General features: G+C 36.8%; 1 protein-coding gene across 6 annotated transcripts in view; it reads right to left on the reverse strand.

Annotated features, from left to right (window-relative positions):
• The window catches only part of DIAPH2 (diaphanous related formin 2), a 942,090-nt gene that overhangs the window by 267,629 nt on the left and 646,807 nt on the right, over positions 1-27,654 (reverse strand). The gene's annotated exons all lie outside the window — the stretch shown is intronic.

A 27,654-nucleotide genomic window follows, 5' to 3' on the forward strand; every position in this document is an offset into this window, starting at 1 on the left:
AAACACACATTGCTGATTGCTGGGCCACAGCCCAGGAACCTGAGAATTATCATGTCTAACAATGCTGCTGGTCTAAGGACCACATTTGGAGTAGTGCTGCTTTAGAAAATTAAATAACTAAGTAAAATAAATACGCAATTGTCTTGAAAATTTCGACAAATAAGTAATGATGATAATATTAATAATAACCACCATGCATCAATCAGGGTTGTCCAGAGGAACAGAACCAAGAGAGATTTATCTTAAAGAACTGGCTAACAAGATTGTGGGGGCTGGCAAGTTGAAGTTTGTAGGGCAGACCAGCAGGCTGAAAATGAAGCAGAATTTTATACTGCAGTCTCAAGGCGTAATTTCTTCCTCTCCTGAAAACCTTAGTTTTTGCTCTTAAGGCCTTCTAATGACAGGATGGAGCCCACCCACATTATAAAGTGTAATATCCTTCACTTAAAGTCAACTAATTGTAGTTATTATGTGTTAAAAAGCAAAGATGTCACCTTGGGGATTAAAGTGCACCTGACCCAAGCCATGGTATTTTGAATCACCTCATATGCATATACGAAAGCTGGACAATGAATAAGGAAGACCAAAGAAGAACTGATGCCTTTAAATTATGGTGTTGGCAAAGAATACTGAATATACCATGGACAGCCAGAAGAATGAACAAAATTGTCTTGGAAGAAGTACAGCCAGAATGCTCCTGAGAAGCGAGGATAGCAAGAGACTTCGTCTCATATACCTTGGACACGTTATTAGGAGCGACCAGTACCTGCAGAAGGACATCATGCTTCGTAAAGTAGATGGCCAGCAAAAAAGAGAAAGACCCTCAACGAGATGGACTGACACAGTAGCTGCAACAGTGGGCTCAAACAATGGTCTCTAACATAGCAAAGGTGGTTAGGATGGCGCAGGACTAGGTAGTGTTTCGTCTGTTGTACATGGGGTTGCTGTGAGTCGGAATGGACTCGATGGCACCTGGCAACAATTGTGGATGTTAATACATTTATAAAATACCTTCAAAGCAACACCTACAATAGTGTTTGATCAAATAACTGGTTATTATAGCCTAACCAAGTTGATACATAAAACTAACTATCACATTCCATTACCAACGTATAAAATAAACCTAATACACCCACTTCTCATTTACTGACATGGTCAGGTTCCAAAGACCAGGTCACTATGCGAAAATTGGCATTATGCAAAAATGGAGATGACCATATCATATCACAAAATGGAGAGTGACTAAATCATTACAATATGGCCAAATTACATCATTACAATATTCCCAAATTACATCATTACTTAACTGCCAAACCACTGAGAATCATGGCCCAGCCAAGTTGACACATAACAATAACAGCCAGCTTTACACTTGCCGCATACACCTTGGTATTCATTACTGTAAGACATACGTCCTTAATGGGCAAAATAGTCGGAGAATAGATTATTTACCATTGTCGTAAATACAAAATGTTGGATAACAAGACAGTCGATAAGTGAGGAGTAGGTATATATATTCCTACTAACGATATCTCACTATATAAAAATTTATACTTACTGAAATAAGTTATCCTTTTTTCCTGATTCCAGAAGATATAGATATGGATAATGATCCTTATAGACAACTTAGAAACATAAATAAATCAACTACAATTTCCGACAACTCAGAAATAAGTATTACGAACATTTTGGAGCATTTCTTTCTGGTCTTTCTTATGCAGCTAATAACTTTTGCATGTTAAATGACAAGAGTGCTTCAGAGAATATTAAGCTGGTTAACCCTGAATAACTAATAAAATAAACCAAATCAACATTTTAAAATTAGAGGTAAATCCATTAAACACTCAATAATGAACACAGAAGAAATATTTCTTTAGTTGGAAAAGCAATAGACTTGGAATTTTAAAATAAGAATAATAGCACAGTTTGGGGCATACTATTTTAAGATCCAATACAGTGTTACTGCTTTGTGGTGGTATTATTCTATCAGCCACTGATAACTGTGCCTTGAAATACTTGATTATTTATAAAGTTTTCTGAATTCCTCAAGGTTTTTTATTTTAGCCTAGGACCAAATTTATTTTCCATGGGAACACAGCTCCAGTTTTACAATGGAGGTCAGTGGGGGAAATAAGACCATTTCTGGAAAATTACTTTGCAGCTGACACTTATGGAACCCACCTGGATTTTAAAAGTGAGATGCCGCCCTCCCTATATTCTATTTATGCTACTCAAGTATTAGCATTCACATTAGCAATATAACTCCTTCCCTGCTAACAAGTGACACTAAATCTTTCAATCCTCAAGTCCATTTGGATGTCAACAGACCTAAAAGAATTCATGCATTTTTTACATGTTCTACATTCTCTTTACAAAAAAAAAAAAGGATGCACAATACTTCATACGCATTCTGATTTTACCATTAAGACCATCACTATATAATTTTCTGTTTTTAAGGAAATGTTAAACATCCTGTTTAAGTACTGCAGAAACAAGACCATACTCCTCATTTCTTAAAACAGAATAAAAGTAAGATTTTGTTTTTCTAGTCTCTTTTCCCTAAATAAAATAGACCCAAGCCAGGGACGTGCTAGGCAGAAACATTTTTCAAAGGTCACTTAAAAGTACTAAACTGTGTATTTCAGAAAGCTTGACATCTGCACAACACAGAGAGAAAGCGAATGCTAACAAAAAAGGCAAAACTATGGGTTGCCCGTTTATCATAACACAATTTTTCACCAGCTAAAAAATGTCGTTTAAGTGATACACAATTTCAAAAATTTGTTCTCAGAGAACCAAAATTGATTTCAGAAATTCTGTCTGCGTACCAAAGTGAGAAAATCTGAAAAATTTTGGGAACGGTTAATCTTAGAAATAACAAATGGAAAGCAACCTAATCTCCAAGTCCTTCACTTATCTTCAAGGTTAAAAAAGGTATAGGTGGCATGAATCAGCACCGTCATCTTTCACAATTACAAATACAGCACCGAATCCTACTTGAGACTACAGGTGAAAATGAACTGGACAACATTTGTCCTTTACAACCCTCTGTTTCATTTAGGAAATTTTGTTACTTTTTATTCTATTTTTCTATTTTTTGTGTGTGCAATCACTAAATAAAAGGTACTGGCTGGTAGGCACTGTGACTGACACAATGATCTTTAAAACCTAATCCCCACGTACAACAAGTTTATGATCTAATGTTACTAATAATTTTACAATTATTAACTTGCATTTGTATAGGGCTTTCCAATTTACAGTATGCCTTTCCCTCCATTACGTAGCATGGATATTATTTACAATAAAAATGGCCTTTATGTTGCCAAATCCAGTGTTCACTCCTCTATCTTCCTTTGAATATCTCGGCAACAGCCTCCACATTTAGCCACTTCTCTTAGTTTCTGTGACACACACACACAGGTTTAAAAAGTTTTTTTTATCTCTTACCTCCTGAAGGCTTGATCTTGATACACCTACATTCTCTGGTTAGCTGGTCTCAGCCATTCTCATGGCATTAAACACATTACCTATATGTTGATGAGGAGCCCTGGTGGCCAGTGGCTGCTTACCGAAAGGTCGGCAATTCGAACCCATCAGCCACTTCACTGAAAAAAGATATGGCGGTCTACTTCCTTAAAGATTATTACAAAAACCCAAACCACTGAGTTGAGTCCAACTCATAGAGACCCTATAGAACAGAGCAGAACTACCCCAGAGGGTTTCCAAGGAGAAGCTGGTGGATTTGAACTGGTGACCTTTTGTTCGTAGCCACAGCTCTTAACCAAAACCCTATGGGGTAGCTCTACTCTGTCCTATAGGGTTGCTATGAATTGGAATTGACTTGATGGAATGGGTCATATGTTGATGACTATCAAATTTATGTATCTAGCCTCAATCTCTTCTGGAGCCCTGGTGGCACAGTGGTTAAGGGCTCAGCTGTAAACTAAAAGGTTGGCAGTTCGAATCCCCCAGCCACTCCTTGGAAACCCTATGGACAATTCTACTCTGTCCTGTGGGGCACTATGAGTCAGAATTGACTCAAAGGCAAGGGGTTTGGTTTGGTATTTTAGTATACAATCTGGCTACTATTCACCTGTGCAACCTAATCTTATGCTATTTTCCCTCTTAAGCACTATGTGTAGCCACATTAATCTTCTTTCTGTTCCTTGAGCATACTAAGCCTTTGCATATGCTGTTCTTTCTGCCTAGAATGTTTCTTTCCCAACAAGTAATTCGATCTCAATGCAAAATGTCACTTTCTTAAAGTGGCTTTCCCCATATATCCAATCTAAAATGCCCGCCCCCATCACTATTTTTCTGGCCTACTTTATTTCATTCTGAGCACTTAGTACTTTCTGATATCTCTTTTATATATCCAATGAAACCTGTGACAGCCGGAACTCGGAAGGACTGCCTTGTTTTTCCAGGTCGTGCAAGTTTTTTGCCTTTAACAGGGTGCAGTTACCCCATTTCTATTGTTCTTTATTCAGTGGAAAATATTTGAGCTTTCCTTCTCTGACAGGTCACAGCTTTTACAGATTTTACTGTATTTACTTGTTTATTGCCCACGTTGCCCCACTTAGAAATGTAGTGCATGAAGGTAGACCTTGCCTGTCTTTTTGACCATTGACTCATCAGCACCTAGCACTGTGCCTGGCACATACCAGAAACAGTAGTGTTACAGAGTGGAATTGCTCCACAGGGTTTTCTTGACTATAATCTTTAGGGAAGTAGATCACCAGGCCTTTCTTTTGTGGCTCTGCTGGGTGGGTTCGAATGCCAACCTTTAGGTTAAGAGTTGGGTACAAAACGTTTGTGTTACCCAGGGACCTTAGTAGAACTAAAATCAGCAATGATAATAAAGACAATATCTTTTATTTTTAATTTACTCTGTGCCAGGCATTGTGGAATGCTTTCCATGTATTAACTCATTTAATCCTCTCAGCAGCTTTCTGGGATAAGAATTTGACCATGGTGACATAGTTGGTAAGTCACAGCAATAGAAGCAAACTGAAGTGTGGTTCTGGAGCCCAGGAACTTAACTGCTATGCAGTATAGCTTCTTGTTAAACATTTGTTGAAAAGGAAAAGCCTCATTATAACAATGTATTGGAGAATGGGTCATGGGCACTTAAGAAACTAAAATCCCTTTTAGGACAAGTGTTCATTGCAAGGTTGATAAACTAAAATATCTGCATCATTTTAAAACACTATCTACTAAAATGCTAACCCTTTTGAAAATATCATTAATTTTAAGCCATTTGGTCTCAATCGTAAATCTAGAAACTTAGTTTATAAAACCTATCACATAAGTTCCACAAAGCATTTTTATACTAATTCATGTGAAAATCTGAACTAGGGAAGCAGTTTTCACAATTACTTGGGTATTTATGTACTATTATAAATTGTCTAAAACTTTCATCATCTATGTTTTTGTGTGACCATACAGAAATTGATAAGATTATATTACTTAGACTACAGTAACAGAACAGTATGGACTTAAATTTCAACCTCAGATAACTATAATTCACCCAAAGGCATGTATCCAAAGAACAAGTATTTTCTTCACATTTTTATATACATTTTATATTGTTTTCTAAACTATTTTAGGTACCTCTACCTACCTATCTGTAAGGTGGGTGAAGGTAGGTGTTATAACCCTTGCCCTCTACATGGTAAAATAGCATTGCTTCGTTAAGCACTAAAAAAAAAAAACTAGACAGAGAAAACTGTTTATTATTTTCCTTAATTTTAATATCAAAAGCAACTGCTAACACAGAAAATCTGTTCCATTAGAACTGGAAATGAAGGACTTTATGTATCCCACAGCTAATTGAGTCAAATCAGTTCCCATAATTTCTCATCTTTATAGGCAATGTATTAGTTACTTACAACTTTAATTAAAAGCATCAAATATAAAATACCATTACTGGTGAATTGTTGAAGAACATGGAAAAATCAACTTGAGATCCACTTAACCTTCACACAAGCTTTACTTAGCAACATGGCATAATTATCCATTTAAATAAAAGGAAGTCACAAATATATAATCTATTGAAGAATATACATATAATTTTTTCTTTCCATAACCTGTCAGGAAAGACTCCTCTAAATGTTAAAAACAAAAATATGAATTTTTCCATTTAAGCTGAATAAATCATTTTTAGTCAGTAATTATTAATATTTCAACGAAATAGCATTTAAAAATAATGTTAAGGCATAAACAAAGTAGCTGATACTTATGAACCACATATTGTATGATGAATACGGGTTGACAAGTGTTTTAAACCGTGAAACATTAACAAGGACAATATGGAATGCAAATATTTTTCATCTGAGTTCAACACACATACTTCATGATCCTCATATGAGTTCAACACACATACTTTACAATAATTCATGATCCTGTTGCTGTCAAGTCGATTCCGACTCAAAGCGACCCTATAGTACAAGGGTTTCCAATTCATGATAAAGACTTACAAATTTCTTTTAAAAATCAAACTAAAATATTGAGGCATAAAACCAAAACCTCAAACCCACACTGCTGTCGAGTCGATTCCGTCCGACTCAGAGCAACCCTATAAGACAGAGTAGAACTGCCCCATAGAGTTTCCAAGGAGGGCCTGGTGAATTTGAACTGCCTACCTTTTGGTTAGCAGCCATAGCACTTAACCACTACGCCACCAGGGTTTCCCATACAATCCACCCATTTAGAGCAGAATTAAATTATTTTCAGTATATTAGCAACCGTAGCTCTTAGGATATTTAAATAATATAACAAAGATAATAGCCAATGGGAAAGATTTTGAACCAAAGTTCCCAGTTTTTAACACATAGGAGACAATTATGCTATGGGAAAGATGAAAATATTTTTTAATGACCTCACTTTTCCACAGATGGGCTGAGTCAGCTGGTGTTATGGATTGAATTGTGTCCCCCAAAATATTTATTGTAAATCCTAACCTCTATGCTTATGGTTATACTGCCATTTGGGAATGGGTTCTCTTTTTTATGTTAATGAGGCAGGATTAGTATAGGGTATATCTTTTGTCCATCTCTCCAGATATAAAAGATTAGGCAAGCAAGCTAGGAGGCAGAGATGGGGTTACATAGATGCCAAGATATCTGGAGATCTCCAAGGAACCAGGAAATGGGAGCTGAAGAGACAAGGACATTCCTCCAGAGCCCGCCGAGAGACAAGACTTCCCCTAGAGCCAGCACTATGAATTTGGACTTCTAGTGTCCTAAACTGTGAGAAAATAAATTTGTTTGTTAAAGCCATCCACTTGTAGTATTTCTGCTACAGCAGCACTAAATAACTAAGACAGCTGGGTATAAAGAAAATGCTTTTAAATTAACGTTCCACAAATGTAATGGTTGTTATACAGGTAAGAAGTATACTCAGCCAGCATTCAACACTCTTGTCTCTGCCCCCTTTGTAGATATTTCTTTTTGCCCTTCTTTAGAGACAGAATCTATCTCGGCATTCTTGGACACCCAAGAGTGATTATTTTCATTCATTGATTCAAATATATTTATGGAACTTACTATGTGCCAGATATCTTCTAGGTGCTCAGGATATGCAGCAGTGAATATTCAAACAAGGTGCTGTGGATATATTAATGAATATTCAGACAAGGTCACTGGTCCCTGTTTTCATGTGGATTACAGTTTAATAAAAAAAAAAAAAAAAACTAGTGCCAGGCACAGTTTAATGGGGGCAAAAAAAGAATGAATGCAAATTAGTTGGGAAATACGTACATTAAACAAATAACATTTTTAAAATCTCTCTGTCTCTCTATCTCTCTTTCTCTTGCGCCAGGCAGTCAGGAGTCTGGGAATGCCTTTTGAAGAATGAGACATTTGAACTGGGACCTGAAAGGTAAGAGCCAGGAAAAGGGGGTTTGGGGAATGGGAATAAAGGCTCTGAAAGATATTCTATGAACACAAAGGAGAGGGAAAAGGCCCATAAGGCTAGAGCCTAAGGAGTAAGTGGCAGAGAGAGGGAGATAGTCCCTGAAGGTAGATATAAAAAAAAAAATTTTTTTGGAAGATATAGGCTAGATTATAGGTCTATTAAGAATTTTGAAATTCTTCCTCAAAAAAATGTAAGTCATTGAAGAATTTTAAACAGAGAAGTGATAGGATAACATTTCCTTTGATCAAAGGCATAAAAAATGTCAGCTAAATTAAAATGCACATACGTATCACCACCACCACCACCAACAAAAAAACAACGAACATAGGACTAAAGGAAAATAGAATACTGTCCAAATAATAATAAGTCTTCTTGCTAGTTCCTGTCTACTGATGAGAAAAAACCAAACCAAACCAAACCCATTGCCATGGAGTCAATTCCTACTCACAGTGACCCTATAGGACAGAGTAGAACTACCCCACAGGGTTTCCATGGGGTACCCTCTTCCCTTTCCCCCAGCACTATGCTCTTAACCAGTATGTCATAAGGTTTCCTTTTTTTGTAACTGTGTGATAAAATAAAATAAGCCCCACTAAGGAATTCAAGAAAGATTAGGAAACACAGAGAAAGGACTGGTTCTGAATGAAGAGTATTGGAAGAGGTTTCAATAAGAAGTTACTTTAACGTTTGATCTTGAATATTTTTCTATCCAGAAAGAAGACAGTCTGGGCAATGAGTACAGCCTAAGAAAAGGTGTAAATGCATCTGGAGCTATCGGGGCATTTTGATTATTTTGGAATAACACAGTTTGGGCACACAGAAGTATGCATCCAGGGGGACAAGCCTGGGAAAGTATTAAATGCATGCTAAGGTTTTCAAGTTTTCTCTGTAGGTTAGGAGTAATCAGTGGATTCTATGTAGATGGAGTAATATGATCTGACCAGTTTTTTAATAATCTATGCTGGCAACAGTGGGAAGGATAATGTGGCGAGATGAGAGATCGGACACGGGGAGCCCTTAAGAAGTTAACAGAAGAGCAGTGAAAATGGAAAGAAAGGGATGGATATAAGAAACATCAAGGGGCAGAATGCATGGGACATGGCGACTGACTAGGTATTAGCGGTTAGAGTGAAGGAAGTATTGAGGAGGCCATTTGAGTTTTCTAGCCTGGGTAACTTAGAGTGTGTTTTGTGTATGCTTGTATTTTTAAATAAACTTGAGAGACAAGAAGAGGAACACTTTTGGTGGTGGGGGGTGGGGAGGAATATAATGACTGGTTTTACACATACTAAGTTTGAGATCTGCCACCAGTCTGTCAGTTTTGTCGTATTGTGGTGGCTTGCATGTTGCTGTGATGCTGGAAGCTATGCCTCTGGTATTTCAAATACCACCAGGGTCACCCATGGTGGACACATTTCAGCGGAGCTTCTAGACAAGACGGATTAGGGAGAAAAGCCTGGTGATCTACTTCCAAAATTTACCCAATGAAAACCCCATGGATCACAATAGAACACTGATTTACTGCTAGAAGGTGAGCTCCCTAGGTTGAAAGGCACTCAAAACACAGAGTGGCCACAACAATGGTCTCGAGCACACCAATAATCGAGAAAATGGGGCAGGACCAGACAAAGTTTTGTTCTGTTGTACATGGGGTCACCATGAGTGGAAGCTGACATTATGGCGAGTAAGAACAAGTCTGAGATATCAGTGGAACACTGGGATGATAAAATCTAATAGACAGTTAGAAACATGTGAATCCCTTTGTAAACTAGAGGTCAACTTCTATGGCAGTAGTGACGAGTGCAAAGCCAAGGCAAATGAAGCAAAGGCAGGAATACTTCATCTTATTCAATCAGATCTAGGTTAGAACAATACTTTGACGATGTTCCATTAACACTCTTGGTGGGTCAGTGAATATCCCTTTAATCTATATATGCTTGACCTTGATATGCTCCCCCCAAATACAGAATATTCCGGAATTGTAAGTATAGCTAATCAAAACCAAACCAAACCCAGTGCCGTCGAGTCGGATTCCGACTCATAGCGACCCTAAAGACAGAGAAGAACTGCCCCATAGAGTTTCCAAGGAGCACCTAGCAGATTCGAACTGCCGACCCTTTGGTAGACAGCCATAGCACTTAACCACTACGCCACCAGGGTTTCCAGGTCTAACTAAGACAGCAAAATATCAGCCTCCACAGTATGTGCTGAGAGTTTCCAATGATCATGAAAGACCATTCTACTACAGATGTTAAGAAGGGCTTATTTTGTCCTAGGCAAAGGTATAATCAATGTGAATTTTGCCACAGGGTAGGTTCCTGGAAAAGTGAGTCTTATTTTTTATTTTTTGAATAGTGATAGAGTTAAGGTATAAAGTGGCTTAAAAAATGTTATTACAGACTCAAGAATAAATGCATACAGTTGTGAAATTAGTTAGAAATGGTGATATCAAGTATCTGAAGATCACTTAAAAAAAAAAACCTGTTTCCTTCAAGTAGATTTCAACTCATGGAGACCCCATATATTATACAGTAAAACTGCTCCATAGACTTTTCTTGGCTGTAATCTTTATGTAAGCAGATGGCCAGGCCTTTCCTCCGTGGAGCTGCTACATAGGTTCAAACTGCCAATCTTTCAGTTAGTAGTTTAGCACACATCTGTTCGCCACACAGGGACCTAAGGACCACTGTTTCTCATTACTGTGCCATTTTGGTGCTTCCTTTTATTTTTACTGCACCAGGAAATTTTGATATGTCTGCAAGTACTTTTGATATGTCTGCTGCTTTGGAATGAATATTGAGGTATATGGGTTTGACTGGCCCTTTTAAAAGAATTCTCTGAATTATTTGGATACTATATTTTTCTATTCTACCCTCTTTCTAAGCATTTTTCTTATATTTGTTTTCAAATGCCTCATATCAGGTTTGTGAATTATTGCACTGAGTTGTAGAAAGTTTCCAATCATGCTTTTCCAATCCAAGGAGTAGTTTCAAATTCAGCTGGTATTGCTTTAACATTTCTTGTTTAGCCTTCCTTACTTGACTAAAATCATCAATGGGTAAAGAAGTGGTAGCCAAAAGGCAAAAGTCTTCTAAATCAAGTTTACTTCTAAGATTTTGGAACTAAGGTCAGAGATTGAGTCCCTTTTTGGCGTGGACAGGGTGTTCGGTGAGATTTACTTTCCTCAGTTGCAAAATAAACCAATTAGGGAAGAAATTCTGTGACGTTCCTTCCAATAGTAAAAAAATAGATCCTATAAGTATTCACAGGTAAAAAGGAAGAATCAAAAATCTTCAGAAAAAGAGAACACTTTGATTTCTTTAACAGAAATATCTGAATATATTGATTAATCTAGTTGCTTAACTTGTGTAAGTCTTCCTATGCTAGACTGAAGGCATTTTGTGGCAAAGATTATTTTGCTCACCTTCTGTATGTCGTATGATTTCTAAAACAGGGTTAAGGACCTAGTACATACATGGCAATCTCATTCTGAATTTAACCTACAATAAAATACCTAAAAGACAGATATGTTACTGTAAAATAAAATAATGTCACTGAAACAAAACTTTATATTTTCTAACCCAATTCCTTATTGAAGCCTCATATGTCTTTCTAGTCTGGGCTCTTGTCACGGCTGACATTTAACTTTCAACTCCTAGTTTTCTAAGTTTTGAAGAGCTATGTTCAATTATCAGAATCCATGAATGCCACCAGCTTGTATAAATTTTCTTCAGACGATCATTTAATACTAAACCTCATCTCCTCCTTACTAACTGAAAGTTCTTGCATAGTCGAAAACAAGTACATTTCAGAATATAAAGATATTTAATCTAATACCCCAGTTACGGCAACTAGACATTTCAAGATGTTTCCCTGGATTTATCCAATATAAGTCAACTCTGCCCTATAATGAAAATTTATTTTTGCTAAAGAAGAATTTTCTCAGACAAATCTGTTATTTCCACTGGACTTTTTTTTTCTTATACTCTACTCTACATCAGCTCTGAATTTTTTAATATCCCTATTATATATTATATATGCAGGTGTGTGTGTTTATGTATATATGTATGTATGTATATGTGTGTATATACATACATACATACGAATTTATTAATTTTACTGAGTCGCTACTAAAGTCTGTCTTTTTTCCTAGTATCAATTTATTGTATGTCTAAAGAAATTACAATATTTAATTCTGAAAGACATTTTAGATCTTTTATGTGGGAGAACAATGGCACTACTTCTAAAGAACACATTCCCTTTCTTTTCTTTCCTTTGTTGGAGAGATAAAAAATGTGCCCTGTGAAATTTTTCTGCTTGAGGAAAACAATAAAAAAACAGCTTCAATAGTGTTCAGTTTGTGACAAGGATATAAACTAGGACTGCAAATCTATCTTTAATGTGTTTGCTGTCTCTAGGTGTTTCTGATATCTCAAAAAATTATGTGATCTTAGGAGCCATATATGTTTCAATGCCAAAGTGTTATTCAAAGCTAGCACTTGGACTAAAAGGGAAAAAGAAAGCCAAGCTTTTTCTATTTAGATCTTCTATTCAGGAGATATATATATGTATATATGTGTGTACATATGTGTGCATGTATATATCTATCTATGTATGCATATATATGTGTGTCTGTGTGTGTATATGTACGTATATCTCCAAATTTGTACTTGTATATCTGAGTAGTCTGATGGTTCTGTGCAAGATCAAGATAGAGGGGTCAGTGACTTTCTCCTTCTCCCCTGGGCAATGTCAGTATACACAGGTGTGTGTGTATGTGTGTGTTTCTGTGTGTCTAGAGATGGAGAGAGGGAGGAGAAATGGCCAGTACATGTGCCCAGATAGACTCTGAGATCTACATTTAAGAGGCACTTTATGACAATGCCAAAACATGGCTCCTAAGTGTTACGCAGCGTTACCCAGGGAACAGCAACGGAGTCATAACTATTAGCTACAACAGAGGAATACTGTGATTAAGCTGACCTGAAGTACATAACCTGGCTGGCTCCCTCCCCTCTCCTCTCCCTTTATTACACTCTGGTGTCCTGGAGAATATGTCCTGGAGGATAAATAGCTATTGGCTGGTCTAAAGAAATTCAGATGTAAAGATAAGCTCCAAACAACTGATAAAACAGACGAACAAGTTGCCATGCGTGGATTCCCACTCATACCGACCCCATAGGACAGAGTAGAACTGTCCCATAGGGTTTCCAAGAGTGGCTGGTGGATTTGAATTGCTGACCTTTTGACCTTTTGGTTAGCAGCCAAGCACTTAACCTCTGAGCCATCAGAGCTCCAAAAAACTGATAAAAAAAAAAGATAGAACAGGTTAAATATACCATGGCCCAGTTTAGTAAAACAGACAAAAAAAGGCAAAACACTGTAGCTATTAATGCATGCTTCTATTGAGTATCAATAATTTAATCACTCTGAATAAGGATGTAGCGTTTTTTACTTTTAAAAATATGAGCTCTTTCCTTCAAGCCTCCCGATGTATTCTCATTTTATGTGGTTGGGGGCAGTTTTCACACACTTACATGTACAAACAAAAATATAACTTTTTTATATACAAATGCCCAGACATTGTCAAGACATAAGAACAAAGTGTGCCAAAATGTTAGGCTGCTAGTTATTTTGCATAAAATACACATCCAAACATATCAGCGGAGAAGCAGATGGCAGAGAAAAGAAAGTTAGTCAGATTGCAGTGTGGGTGAAACATACCCAATAAGTGCTGTAAAGATGGAAACCTGGGCACAAGAGACACCATATTGAGTAAGCAAATGGATTGTCTAATCTGACTATTTCATCGTTACTGCTTTTGATTTATCATGGCTCTATAAATAATCATTTTTATGACGATGCTTTAAAGCTAAATTTTTTTTTAATGGGAAAGGGGGGTGTTGGAAGGAATATGTTTATACAGTAATATATTTTAGGAAATACTTAATGTAGGAGTAAAGACTTCTAATGATGTACAGTACTTCCTAATACTCATTAGGAGATTATAACTAATTTAGATAAAAATACAAATGTATTAACTAAAAAAAAATGATGACTATGGCTGTGCATTAATCTTGTCCTCATTTTATGAATCAAATTAACAAAATATTTATATATTTTAACATTATTCAGTTTATAAACTATTTTTGTTTCTTTTTATCAAAATAAAAGTAGAAAAATAGGGATAAGTATTTAAAAGAACATCTGGAAAATAACTGTTAAAATATTTGTACAGTTGCTACTGATTTAGGACTTTAAGTTAATAAAAATGACATTTTATCTAAATTGGACTGATACTGAAATGCATAAACTACACATGAGCAATGACAGATACCAAATGTAGAGAAAATAAGATAACCTAATACTTAAGGTACTAACAGTATGTTTCTAGGGCAAAATAGTGATATGATTGAACTAGACCCCAAAATACTATTTACCTATATGTCTTGATGTTATTACTAAACAAGAAAACACATGCCTCAAGCTAACAACAGTAGAGAAGGAAAGTGGCTGCCTCTGGGGGAGCATCTTGGCCTTTGGTATATTGATGTGACTGGACGAGGAATTAATTAAATGGATTGTAGGGAAGGGTATGAAAAATGCTATTTACAAAGGCCATGCAAGTATCAGGGAATCTCACCTTAGAAAAAGGGTTCAACACGTAACACAGAAATTTCCTAAGCCCACAGATACTTGCCTATAAAAATAAAACCCATTGAGCATTCTTATATTTTCGAATGCAGGGACAGAAACTACTTACAGAATAACTACTCAGTTTAGAAGCAGTGGGGAGCTTTCTCAGAGTTTCAAACTGTCCAATAAAGCAGCCTCCTTCTCCTGTTTAATTTTAATCTGCTGCTGTTTCACTGTTCTAGAAATGACCGATTGAAAATACCACAGAGACCCCTTCTATGAAAACATAAAAGAACAACATACACTGCTCCCCAGGACAGGTGTACATCGAACACAATGGCAGGCCATGAGCGAATCGTAGCTATTGTGATGCTACACTTAATAGATGCACATTTGCAGAGCAAGAGGATATTAATCAATCACAGAAAGCCATTGAGTGCAGCTCAGCACAACTGCAGGCCACATCTTGCTTTCCTTTGATGCCATTTGGCTGAAACCTCAAATCAGGCGGCAATGTTGTCCTTCTGAGACTAGGTTTTGTGCAGTTCTGGACAAGCTGAAAATGGTATTGTCACAGCCCATTATAATTTTCATAGCAGCCATCTCGCAGCCCAAGGAATCAAGTCTGTTTTGCATGCATAAAAGAAGGTCTCAAGTCCTGGGCAGGTGGGTAGATGGTTATTTCTGGCTGCAATTTTGCTAAGTTTCTAAATCAGTCCTGCTTTAATTAGGAGCTTTTCTTCTGTGTTATTTTGATGTTAATAATATATGGCTGTCGCATTCCTCGTACATGTTCCCAAACAGTGATACAAACATTATTAAATCTAATCCGTGTTTACGGAGTATTCCATATGCTACCCACTGTGAATCTTTTGAAATGTCATTTTATTGGATAATGCATAAAGAAAATGTTGGTATATACAATGACATGCTTTTGTTCCTTCAGTCAATGATTTTTAAGGAAAATTTTCTACAGATGGTAGCTGCTTTCAATTGGTATTTGACCATATTTGAAAAAGAATATTTTGTTTGCCAGAATTATATACAACGAATATTTAAATTCCGCAAAGCCCTACTTCTCCAGAGTACAATAATTAACTTTCTCTTGATGAAATCAGAGAACAGAAACAATACTGCAAATGACTTAGATCAAATAAAGTAGGCCATGTTAAAATGATGCCTCCTAGAACTATGCATTTAGAAATATTTAGCGCAAATTGAAAACCAGTCACCACATCGAAAATGCCTAAGATAACATTACAAAGAAGAATTAAGCACTGTCAAATTTTCTCTTGCCTGAGACATTTGAGTAACAATCCAGGGTGGACTACAGTGTTATTACAATGTCCTTCCTTCCCTCTCTGTATTAGTAATCAACAACTAATATTCCATGTCACCATTAAAAGGCATTCCAACTAGATGGTCTAACTCTTGAAGGCCCTACAGTATATTCCTGAAGATGTGCTTATGAATTTGCTCTTCCTGAGCAAAGCTATCAACTGCATTATGATTCAAGAGGAAGAGTTGCAGGCACAGAATTTGCATTAAGCAGGCACAACTTCAATCACAGAAGAGCCTGTTTGTACGCATAAAGCGGGCAATGTAGGTTTTTATCACATTGTCCATGGTCATGTGATAAACAATGATTATCATTAGGGTCACTGTCTTTAAACTCTAAGATGACTGACATATATTTAGGAAAAACAGTGTACTTTCACAGTTCTCCAGCAGTCTCATATAGATGGGTTACGGTGTGACAGCTTGAGTAGAGAATATAGACAGAGCTGATCAGTAGCATTTTCCATTGGGCATCTGTACCTTCCAGTCTTAAGCTGCAAGGCCTTTTGTATTTCACTATACTTAGGTTCTTCTAGATCTTTCAAACCTTTGTGTCTGAGTACAGAGGAACGGAATATGTCTCTTAGATTAGACAGAAAAACAACAAGAACAAAAACTGAGATACCATCATTAAAAGATGTAAAAGATGAAAAGCAAAATTCTTTTTGTAAAAGACAGATTTTAAAAATTTATTATTTGAATAGTTCATTCTACTGCGAATGAGAGGCTGGCTGTTTTGTCATTTTACTAGTCTTTCGGTGCTTTCTAAACACCATGGCGTTCTTTCCAAATAAGTAAAATGTTATTTAATGCTAGTAAACTATAAATGGCTCTCTGCAGTATTTTTTGTAAATCTATCCTAAATAGCCACTAGAAGTGTGTGATTACTGTTTACTTTTATAGTTAAAAGAAGGACATTCAAAGCCTGGCAGGCAGTCATGGTTTTTTAAATAGTTAATGAAAGAAATTTTATATGAAATGACAGTGCAGATGCCACCTGACAATACTGTCTCACATCTGACTTTTAGCTACATGAAGTATTTGTTTGCTCCTTATATTATGGCTTTCTATACAGAAGTAAACAATGCAGTCTTTCTCCTCAGTCCATTACCCCCTGCTGAAGACTTGCCAGAATCATTAGAGACAGAAGCTTCCCAAATGGGAATATCACTGGAGGCTGTGAATTACCAGTAAAACACTTACCCCTGCAAATATGCTTCACTAAATGTGGGTCATATTTGGGCAGCAAAGGGTAACTGCTTAACTTAAGGATGGTTACTAGAAGAGTGAAATTTTAAGATTTAAATGCTATTCAGTATTCACAGAACTGAGGGCCAACTTTTAGAAACTAGTTCAAAAAGTTATTTGGTTTGGCCTGTAAAGATCCTCTCCTTTTGGAGCTTGCTTTATAAGCACGGGGGAAAAAAATCTAAGAATGATGTTAGTAAGATTTCTATTTGTAAGGATATGTCATAATTTAAAGCAGATGCTAGAGTTGCAAACAACCTACTTTTTAATTGGGAAGAAAATCTCAATGCACCATCTCTAATCTAACTTAAAATGTGAGCGGTGGGTTTTCATTTAAAAGGTTCTTTTTTTGTTTTTTGATTTTTTCTGTCTTGAAAAACTAATCAAAGTCTGTAGACTCATCTAAACTCCCAAACCTCTCCAAGACTGTACATATTAAACCAGTGGCTAAGAGTCAGCAACTGTTTCTTGTGTGTTTTCTTTCCATATGCCTATAGGCATGTACACATAATTTTGTGCTCCAAGGCGTTAGTACTTCATAAAAACAGAGATGAACGGTTATAAAACATATACCAGTGCCCTTTGGACATAATTGAAAATATGGTATTTTCCAGGACTCATTTCCTTTCCTTTTGGCACTGCCCCTTCTATATCATATGTTCGGTTTCCCTCCAACTCACAAAATGCATTTTATTTATTTGGTACTCTCCTACAAAGAATCAGATGCTTAAACTCACAGAAATTTGCCATAAATGCTAATATTAGGCTTCTGAGTACATTTTTTAAATTGCATAAAAATTAATGAGAATAAACTCAGGAGAACATTGTCTCCAATTCATAGCCTTTGTAGACTATTTTCTGTCCTAAAAGTATGCTTTTATTGTCTTCAAAGGGACCTCCAAAGTGAGGAATATAAACAATATATTTTCATTAAATACAATGGGGAATATATTTAAGGAATATATTAAAATTTAGTTACAATTAAATTTTTAACTCTATTGCTGTGGGCTTTTGTACTTGACACTAATATTTGTTAATCCAAACACTTTAATGAAATTGTCTCATTTCCAAATTATGTCACATGCAAATATATTTTCAAAGGTATAAGTTAACATGTCATTTGTTTGAATAAGCATAAAATCTAAAGAACTTCCAATAGGATTTTAAACTAAGATTGGAGAGCCACTTTAAACATCTGGCAAATGGCCATTTAAAAAATATACATATATAAAATATGTGAATATACATATGAGTATTATGTATGTGAATTTAAATCAAATCATATGTAAGTGCATTTAACATATTACTTCTTACTCTGCAATAATATTCTAAAAGCAAAGAAAAATTAGGAGGAAAACATTATGCTAATGATAGTAAAACCCTTTTTGTTATGTGCTAAGGGCTATGATGGAAACCCTAGTGGCATGGGGGTTAAGTGCTAAGGCTGCTAACAAAAGGGTCAGCAGTTCGAATCCACCAGGAGCTCCTTGGAAACTCTGTGGGGCAGTTCTATCCTGTCCTATAGGGTTGCTATGAGTCGGAATGGATTCGACGACACTGGGTTTGGTTTTTTTAAGGGCTATGATAATGCCTGTATCATGTGCTACTTCCATTACTTAAGATTTCTCCTGAAAATTCACATGACATACTTTGTTCTCTGATGTATACAAAATGAGTGCTGGCCAACTGACCGACTGGAAGAGATCCATATTTATGCCTATTCCCAAGAAAGGTGATCGGACCGAATGCGGAAATTATAGAACAATATCATTAATATCGCACGCAAGCAAAATTTTGCTGAAGATCATTCAAAAACGGCTGCAGCAGCATATCGACAGGGAACTGCCAGAAATTCAGGCTAGTTTCAGAAGAGGACGTGGAACCAGGGATATCATTGCTGATGTCAGATGGATCCTGGCTGAAAGCAGAGACTACCAGAAGGATGTTTACCTGTGTTTCACTGACTATGCAAAGGCATTCGACTGTGTGGATCATAACAAACTATGGATAACATTGCGAAGAATGGGAATTTCAGAACACTTAATTGTGCTCATGAGGAACTTTTACATAGATCAAGAGGCAGTTGTTCGGACAGAACAAGGGGATACTGAGTGGTTTAAAGTTAGGAAAGGTGTGCGTCGGCGTTGTATTGTTTCACCATACCTATTCAATCTGTATGCTGAGCAGATAATCCAAGAAGCTGGAGTATATGAAGAAGAACGGGGCATCAGGATTGGAGGAAGACTCATTAACAACCTGCGTTATGCAGATGACACAACCTTGTTTGCTGAAAGTGAAGAGGACTTGAAGCGCTTACTAATTAAGATCAAAGACCACAGCCTTCAGTATGGATTACACCTCAACATAAAAAGAAAACAAAAATCCTCACAACTGGACCAACGAGCAACATCATGATAAATGGAAAAAAGATTGAAGTTGTCAAGGATTTCATTTTACTTGGATCCACAAACAACAGCCATGGAAGCAGCAGTCAAGAAATCAAAAGACGCATTGCATTGGGCAAATCTGCTGCAAAGGACCTCTTCAAAGTGTTGAAGAGCAAGCAAAGATGTCACCCTGAAGACTAATGTGCGCCTGACACAAGGCATGGTATTTTCAATCACATCATATGCATATGAAAGCTGGACAATGAATAAGGAAGACAACTGATGCCTTTGAATTGTGGTGTTGGCGAAGAATATTGAATATGCCATGGACTTCCAAAAGAAGTAACAAATCTGTCTTGGAAGAAGTACAACCAGAATGCTCCTTAGAGGCAAGGATGGCGAGACTGCGTCTTACATACTTTGGACATGTTGTCAGGAGGCATCAGTCCCTGGAGAAGGACATCATGCTTGGCAGAGTACAGGGTCAGCAGAAAAGAGGAAGTCCCTTAATAAGGTGGATTGACACAGTGGCTGCAACAATGAGCTCAAGGATAACTACGACTGTAAGGATGGCTCAGGACCGGGCAGTGTTCGTTCTGTTGTGCATAGGGTAGCTATGAGTTGGAACCGACTCGATAGCACCTAACAACAGCAGCAACAACATATTCTAAAATGTGTTTGCAGAATACTGTACATGTAAGCCAAACTCTCTACAGAAAATGATTCAGATTTTAATTCTCCAAACGGCACTCTCTTCCAGTCTTCAGCTATTAAAGAACTGCATAATGCTCTTCTAAATGCTTCAGCTTAGAAAATGTGCTGCTTATTCAGTCATCAAAAAATGATGTCATAAAGGATAACTGGAAACCACAGCGGATTCATAAATACTAAATGAATTAGTAATAAAATCTCTGCTAATACCATTTGAAATTAAAGATATAGTCTTTAATGAAAATAATTTTTTATACTTTTAAAAAAATGTTTTCTATACTAAATATACTGCTGAATATTTCAAGTAAAAGGGAAAATCCTTTGTTTGACTCTTAGGTTTTAATGTAAAAAATTATCCAAAAGCTCAGGTTTAGTTACATAAAATGCAACCTCAACTTAAAGGACAAGTTTGAAAGTAGCCAAATTGTTCCATTTTCTCAGGACTTTTCAGGTTTTAGCACTGAAAGCCCTGTGTCCCAGGAAACATTTCAGTCCCTGGCAAAACCTGCAGGGTTGTTTACCTTAGAGGTAATACTCAGACATATGGTCCTTGGGGTGTTTAACCATTTCTGTCTGAATGTTTCCCAAAAATGAATAAGCAGGTTTTTTGGGGGGGGGGGCAGGAAGCAATATTATGTTAATAATCAGAAAAAAATAACTTTCTAAAATATATTAACCTATTTATTATCAATTAGATTTATAATGCCCTCAATCAATTCCTTCTTATAGCAAATATTAACTGATTCCCTACTCAGTAACAAGGTACTATGCTAGGGACCAATCCTTTTTTGAAACAATATTACGGTAGTTTTATATTAGAGGCTTTGATGACTACGGTGCACCTGACACAAGCGTTGGGAATAACAATCGCCTTACGTACATGTGAAAGCTGGACGATGAATAAGGGAGAACGAAGAAGATTGGATGCCTTTGAATTATGGTGTAAGTGAAGGATGTTGACTATACCATGGACTGCCAGAAGAAGGAACAAGTCTGTCTTGGAAGAAATACAGCCAGGATGTTCCTTAGAAGTAAGGATTGTGAGACTTCATCTCACCTACTTTGGACATGTTATCAGGAAGGACCAGTCCCTGAAGAACAGGCTTGATAAAGTAGAGGATCAATGAAAAAGAGGAAGACCCTCAACTAGATGGATTGACACACTGGCTACAACAATGTGCTCAAACATAGCAACAACTGGGAGGATGGAGCAGGACTGGACAATGTTCTGGGCTGTTATACATTAAAGACACTATGAGTCAGAACCGACTTGACAGCACCTAACAACAACAACACTAGAGGCACTTCTATGTTTCTATTGTGTGCCATCAAGTCGATTCTGACTCATAGTGACCCTGTAGGACAAAGCAGAACTGCCTTGTAGGGTTTCCTAGATCTCCAGAACTTTTCTCCCACAGAGTGGCTGGTGGGTTCAATTGGCTAACCTTTTGGTTAGCAGCAAAGCGCTTAACCATTGCACCACCAGGCCTCATCTAATGGTCTGTAACCAAAAAGAAAAAAAAACAATCCCGGTGCTGTCGAGTCGATTCCGACTCATAGTGACCCTATAGGACAGAGTAGAAGTGCTCCATAGAGTTTCCAAGGAGGTCCTGGCGGATTTGAACTGCTAACTCTTTGGTTAGCAGTCATACCACTTAAACGTTACACCCCCAGGGTTTCCCTAATGGTCTATAAAATGGTCTATAGAATGGTTAAATTCCTTCGATTTCAAAAGATAGGTTTGAAACTTACTGTTTGTGGAAAAAGCAGTATAGAAAGCATCAGGGATAGCTAGAGATACAAGTAAATCCCTTTTCAATTTCTATACATGGTTTTTCTAACTGTGTGACCTCTTTATTAATCAATTTTAGAAAATTCTTGAGATTATGAATGAAAAATATTCATGCTCAAAATTCTAGATTTAAAGAACTAAGAGAAAACGGTGTCTTAAGGAGTTTATAAAAATATAATATTCCTAACTTTACCTTTTCCTCAAAAGGGAAAAAATACAGGTACTGGTGTTTCTAGAAGATTCTTTTGTGTTTGAGTCCTTATGTGATAGAACCCCATATTCAGAGATATGGGATATTAATAATAAAATTGACAAGTTTATTGTTTCTATAGTTTTATCACTATTGTTTGTCCACTTCTGGGTGATAGTTAAGTCATTGATGATGATTTAACATCTTTAAAAACAGTAATCAAGTTACAGTAGAATGATTATAATCACTTGCAAGGTCAGGATATACTGTTTCCTAAAGTGGAATGGGTTGCAGATAATTACTGGTCCTTTCAGTCATATTCATGTATACAGACAGTAGTACCATCATCACATTTTCTCTGTAAATACAAATTAAAACATTCACCATCTCTATTAATTAACCTCTGATATTATCGATGAAAAATATATTACACAAAAGATCTCATATTTTTAAGACCAAGTTCAACATGGCTTGGTATTAAAAATGATAATTCTCCCATCAAATCAGAGTACGATTTTTAACATGTGGCTGATTTTACCTGAATTATTGTCAGGTAACAATGAGTACACGAACAATATGTATTTCTAAAAAACTAAAACACATGAACAATCACTCATAGGAAAGGTAAATGATATTTCAAGTCTAAATTTTGCTTTCATTTCCTAGGCAAGAAAAGCCAAGGCGTTTAAAAAAGCCCTTGAACTTCTAGAACAATGCTTATTTTAAAGCATTATTTCAAGGTTATTTGAGGTTAAAAAAGTTAATCAGAAGAACTATTGACAAACAATGACTGAAGAACTTACTTTGCAATCAGAAAAGTGGTGGTTGGGCTGTAAGGCAAATGATGATATTTTAACAGTTTCAGTGCTCACCTGCTTTAGTTCATTTCTTAAAGATTGCACCTAGAATGGACACAGTAATCCTTCTAGTTGAAGCTCAACATAAAGTCATCCCAGGTTTTCAGAAAATAATGGGAGCACTAAAATAGTCATCATGCAATTCATATTCCGAGCAATTTGCTTTCTCATCTTGCCCAGGCACCCTGCACTGGTTTCTATTACCTTTCTGTTTCAATTCGTGCTGTTCTTATTACGGAAGCTAGCGATGGCACTGGGTTTTTTTGTTTTTTTTTTAGTGTGCATCTAACTTTTTCATTTGGCATGGGCCCTAACACATAAACTCGTTTCTCCCATCTACACAAGCCAGTTGTAGATTTTGCTCAAGGCAAATGGAAACTCAGAGGGAAACTAGTCACCTTGTCAAAATACATTTTTTTCCTTAATGTATAAATAAAGTTTCTCTAAATAGGACTCGAGGTGCAGAAAAAAGAACTCGATTGTCTCCTTTCACCAAATGGCCTATGCTCCCTGCTTCTAGTCTACTTATTTCTTTGGCTTTACAAATCAGGGGTTTTGAAGAGAAGAAAGTGAGAAGAAGGGGAATAGAGGGGAAGGGGAAAAAAAAGGAAAAGAAAGGGGGAGAAGGACCATCTATGCTTCTTTAAGTCAGTTTCTCCGTAGTATATACATAGAAAAATGATAATATTTGTAAGGTAATAGGAAATGATAATATTCGTAAGGTACACTAGGGTAAATGGACAAGGTTGCTCATATACTAAGGCAACCACCTAGAGGGCCTTGGATACCCCAAAGGATAAGGGGATTTATATCTCAGCACAGTGAGGCTAAAACTTTGGGAACCTCTGCTCTAGACCTACAAATTCTACATAACTTAGAAAGGCAAATGATAAACACCATAGAATCAAATGTAATTGAAATACTTATCTGTTTTGTGGGGACCAGAAACAAATACAAAGATATCTAGCTAGCTAGCTAGTTAGTTTAATGGATGTCGGACATGGTCATTTAGGCAAAATCATATGAAGAAGCTTGGGATAGACATGCTAGAAAACAATAATCACCAGTTTAATAAAAATGTGAAGCTGCTCTTTCCAAGGTTGAAAGAATATCCATGATATAGAAGATAGCTGAACAGAATCCACATAATTCGGATTCAGTAGGACTCTTTGGTCAGGCACTGCAATAGTGTTCATGTTTCTCATTTGATCTTCACAATTGAAAGATAGACAGAGAGAGCTTACAGTGATGGATGATGTAAGCATATAATCCTCCTATCTAAGGGCAGAATTAAAATTTGAACCTAGGTTTCTCTTACTCCACAGATCATGCTCTTTCTACTAAAGCTATGCTTAAAAAAAAAATCAAAAGAATGCCTTCTTTTCAAAGTCTTACAAGGAAACCCAATTTAGAAAACAGATGAACATTGAGCTACTCTAGTTGAATTGTGGGTGTGGAGGGGTAAGTTTCTCATTCCATCAACTTCTCATGCATTTTAATGGGACTCCCTTGGGCACCTTGGCACACATTTTGAGAAATTATTGCATTGCATCATGATATCTTAAAATGCACATCCACTCAAATGTTAATTTCCAGTAAAAATAATATTTAAAACACAAGCATACACGTCTCTGTTACACCACATCATGCCTTACAGTAACTGCTTTGTTTGTGTATTGTTTTCCCTCTTTTACTGGGTTTTTAAGGGCAGTGAGAAGAAAGGTAAAAGGCTAATAAAAAAGAGAATAATAAATAAAATTGAGTATGCAGTCCGTAGTCATACATTAAAGCCCTATTTCTACAATAAGGGCAGAGTATTGTTTCTCATCATCCCTGCCTGTCTCCCCACAAGTGTGACTAGGGCAGGCAAATGTGAAGAATGTGGACCAATTCTGCTTAAAATGGCACCTCAACTGAAATATTTCTCAGCAACAAAACAAGCCTGGCTCTTCCAGCAACATGGGGTACTACTTATGTTCATACACATGTTATCTTGCAAATAGTAGCCTGAACAAACAGCTTTTCTGGTTTCTAAATTTGGACCAAATGAATGATTCATTTATATATTTCTATAAATTATCTAACACCTTTTCAAACCAATTCTATTTTTTCCTTTTATAAATCCAAATACAGAAGAAGAAATCAGCCCCCAGAGGAGACAAGAGATATGTATCACAGAGACTGCTACTCAGACAAAAAGATAAAGTCACAGCAAACTGATACACCCTTATGTATTATTCACCCTGAGCAAATACTGTGATCCCTTTAAAAACTATATTATCACCACTTTTTACAAATAGCTACAGATGTTTGTTAATTTCTGACTTAAATGCAAGTAAACAGTACAGATTTTCCATATTATTATATTTTCCCATGATGAACTTGCCTCATATCCTAATGCACCTAAAGAAAATATACTGCAAAATATTTTACTTTTGGGTTTTATGGATATATACACTATTACTAACAAGGGCAGTCAAGTAAGCGAGATGTAATGTTTTTTCAGTGTGGGCTTCTATGTATCCACCTTCATTCCTTCCTGAACATAGCCTTACAGAATGGTACAGCCTACCTCTACCCTGACACCATGATCCTATTTTCCAGACTTGAACATAGAACATAAAGACAATCTTTCTAAATTGTATGTACCAACATATACTTATTCTAGCTGAATCTTAACTGATTTAGAGTGACAGGAAGTCATGAAAGAAGATAATAAAACAGAAAGAAAATGAACATAGACCATAAAAGTTGAAAGAAACAGCATGATGATGTAAAAAAATATTGAAATAATATATTTCAAACCACATTATGTAAGACATACAAGTAACACGCTTTCCTTCTTACATGAAGATGGCCATACTGATCCTCTGTCAATTAGTGTAACAGGAAAGTTTGATTATTTTTACTAGCAATGAGGACACAGTTATAATGAATCATGCATATGATATTATCTAGTATACACTGTAACCACAATGGTTGGTCAAAATTAAAAAATTCAGTGATTGGGAAGAGAGCAAAGCCAAATAGCTCACACAAGTGTCAAACTAATAGCCTTGAGGTCACTATTATCTCACCTATAGCAACTCTATTTTTGCCAGTTGCTTAAGCCAAAAACCTTGGGAGACAAGTTAGTCGACTGGCATAACATAGTTCACAAGGATAATGTTCTACATTCTAGTTTGGTGAGTAGCGTCTAGGCTCATAAAAGTTTGTGAGCAGCCATCTAAGATATAAATATTGGTCTCTACTCATCTGAAGCAAAAGAGAATGAAGGAAATCAATGGTTCAAAGAAGAAACTAGTCCATGGTACTAATAGTCCACACGAACCACAACCCCTTCTAACTGGAGACCAGAAGAAACAGATGGTGCCCAGCTACCACTACGGACAGTTCTGACCGGGGACCCAATAGAAGGTCCCGAATGGACTGAGAAAAATGGAGAACAAAACTCAAATTCCTAAAAGAGGCTGGACCTACTGGACCAACAGAGACTAAAGGAACTGCTGAGACTACAACCCTAAGATACCCTTGAATTTGGAACTGAAGCTATTTCTGCAGGTCACCTTTCAGCCAAATAACACACTGGCTTATAAAATAAACAATATCTCCTAAGAATAATGTGCTCCCTTAAACAATGAACTATATGAGACCAAAGGGTCAACAGTTACCCAAAAGCAAAGATGAGAAGGCAAGGAGGGGAAGGAAAGCTAGATCAATGGAAACAGAATAAACAGAATGGAAATAATGAGAATGCTGACACATTGGGAAAATTATAACCATGACATGGAAAAATCTGTATAAAGTTGTTAACCAAAAAACAAACCCATTGCCGATGAGTCGATTCCAACTCATAACGACCCTATAGGACAGAGCAGAACTGCCCCATAGGGTTTCCAAGGAGCGGCTGGTGGATTCAAACTGCCAACCTTATGTGCTGTATAAACTTTCACCTAAAACACAATAAAATATTATTAAAAAGAAAAACTGGGTCAAACTCTGGTGGGATGGTACAAGTGAACAGAGAGAGAGAGAGAGAGAGCTGAGACTTTCCGCTCAGTTGGACATCCCTCAACTGCATGTATCCTGAGGCCCTGAAAGTCAGTCATGGGGTTGGGCTGAGTTGGGGGAAGGGTGTGCTGTGGGCTGAGGTATACAGAAGGCGTCTCTATAGTTTCCTTCTCCTCTCTCACTGGTTCCCTTTTTTACACCAGATGTGGGTCTACCACAGAGCACCAAGCTTGCAATGTCCACCCCTATAGACAGATGTGCCTGCCAGAGGATGCCAGTCCCTGTCCCTTAACACACAAAAAAAAGCACCTTGGAAATTGAGGCACATCCTGTAACTAAAAACCCAAACTGCAAATCCACCACCCCAAAAAGCAGGACTCAGATGAACACAGGATTTGGGAACCAAATACTTGTGTAGAGCCCTGTCAGCTTTTTGGATGACAAAATGTCTTGTTAAAAAAAAAATAACCTGCAAACAAATGGAAAGGGATTCATAGAGTTCTTATATTCTTTGCTAAGAAGGAACCTTATGGCCTCTTGACTCACAGACCAAAGGCAGGAAATCAC

Source organism: Elephas maximus, chromosome X, assembly GCF_024166365.1.
Source record: "Elephas maximus indicus isolate mEleMax1 chromosome X, mEleMax1 primary haplotype, whole genome shotgun sequence".
NCBI classification, from domain to species: domain Eukaryota; kingdom Metazoa; phylum Chordata; class Mammalia; order Proboscidea; family Elephantidae; genus Elephas; species Elephas maximus.